The sequence below is a fragment of the Colobus angolensis genome, unplaced genomic scaffold (assembly GCF_000951035.1).
Source record: "Colobus angolensis palliatus isolate OR3802 unplaced genomic scaffold, Cang.pa_1.0 Scaffold96, whole genome shotgun sequence".
Taxonomy (NCBI): domain Eukaryota; kingdom Metazoa; phylum Chordata; class Mammalia; order Primates; family Cercopithecidae; genus Colobus; species Colobus angolensis.
This window is the reverse complement of record NW_012123598.1, coordinates 2,823,616-2,825,468: the sequence shown is the minus strand read 5'-3', so window position 1 is coordinate 2,825,468 and position 1,853 is coordinate 2,823,616.

Genomic DNA, 1,853 nt, shown 5'->3' with positions numbered 1-1,853 from the left:
CAGGGAGAGGTTGCAGTGAGCCGAGATCACACCATTGCACGCCAGCCTGGGCGACAAGAGCGAAACTCCGTCTCAAAAAAAAAAAAAAAGAAAAAGAATTCACTGAAATGTGTGATCTGAAAACTGCTCCTGGCACATTTTCATTCATCCTTCGTATTCGCTCCATCCCTCACTTTTTTTTTTTTTGAGACAGAGTTTTGCTCTTGTTGTCCAGGCTGGAATGCAATGGCGCAATCTCAGCTCATGGCAACCTCTGCCTCCCAGGTTCAAGCAATTTTCCTGCCTCAGCCTCCAGAATAGCTGGAATTACAGGCACCTGCCACGACGCCCAGCTAATACTTTGTGTATTTTTAATACACACGGGATTTCACCATGTTGGTCAGGCTGGTCTCGAACTGCCCGACCTCAGGTGATCCACCTGCCTCGGCTTCCCAATGTGCTTGGGATTACAGGCGTGAACCACCACACCTGGCCCCTCACTTTCTTATTCTTCCTAGAATTGGCAACTGAGCGCAGCAGTGAAGAGCTGGGCTTCCAGAAGCTGACAGCTGTTCGTGATCTTCAAGACCTCAGGCAGGTTTTCTAAATATATCTTGCCTTCATTTTCTCAAAGACTGTGAAAAATGGGTAGGGTCATGGCAATCACTACTGTGTAGCAAAGTTGTTTTTTGTTGTTGTTGTTGTTTATTTATTTATTTTTATTATACTTTAAGTTCCAGGGTACATGTGCATAACGTGCAGGTTTGTTACATATGTATACTTGTGCCATGTTGGTGTGTTGCACCCATCAACTCGTCAACACCCATCAATTCATCATTTATATCATGTATAACTCCCCAGTGCAGTCCCTCCCCCCATACTGTGTAGCAAAGTTTAGAGGACCTAATAAGTAAATACAGGGTCAAGCATGGTGGTTCACGCCGGAAATCCCAGCACTTCAGGAGGCCATGGTAGGAAGATTGCTTAAGCCCATGGGGTTGAGACCAGCCTGGGCAACATAGTAAGACCCCCGTCTCCACAAAAACAAAAATCTAGTAAGACATGATGCCGTATGCCTGTAGCCTTCAGTGAGCTACGATTGTGCCACTGCACACCAGCCTAGGTGATAGTGAGACCCTATCTCAAAAAGAAAAAAACATAAAGGAAAGAAATATAGATGTACATATACATATATTGGTTCTAAAACATGAAAAAGGCTGGGCGCGGTGGCTCCTGCCTGCAATCCAAACACTTCGGGAGGCCGAGGCGGGCAGATCACGAGGTCAGGAGTTTGAGACCAGCCTGGCCAACATAGTGAAACCTCGTCTCTACTAAAAATACAAAAAAAAAAAAAAAAGAGGTTAGGTGCAGTGGCTCATGCCTGTAATCCTAGCACTTTGGGAGGCCGAGGTGGGCAGACTACCTGAGGTTGGGAGTTCAAGGCCAACCTGGTCAAACATGGTCAAACCCCATCTCTACTAAAAATACAAAAATTAGTTGGGTGCAGTGACACGCGCCTGTAATCCCAGCTACTCAGGAGGCTGAGGCAGGAGAATCACTTGAACTCTGGAGAAGGAAGTTGCAGTGAGCCCAGATGGCGCCACTGTACTCCAGCCCGGGGGACAGTGAGACTCAGTCTCAAAAAAAAAAAAAAGGCAAAACAAAACAAAACAAAAACCATGAAAAAAAGCTATAAAACTCAACTTTTTAGTCTTATTTATATGTTTACAAAATTAATACTGCCAGCCAGGCACGGTGGCTCACACCTCTAATCCTAGCACTTTGGGAGGCCAAGGCAGGTGGATCACGAGATCAGGAGATCGAGACCATCCTGGCTAACACGGTGAAACCCCCGTCTCTACTGAAAATACAAA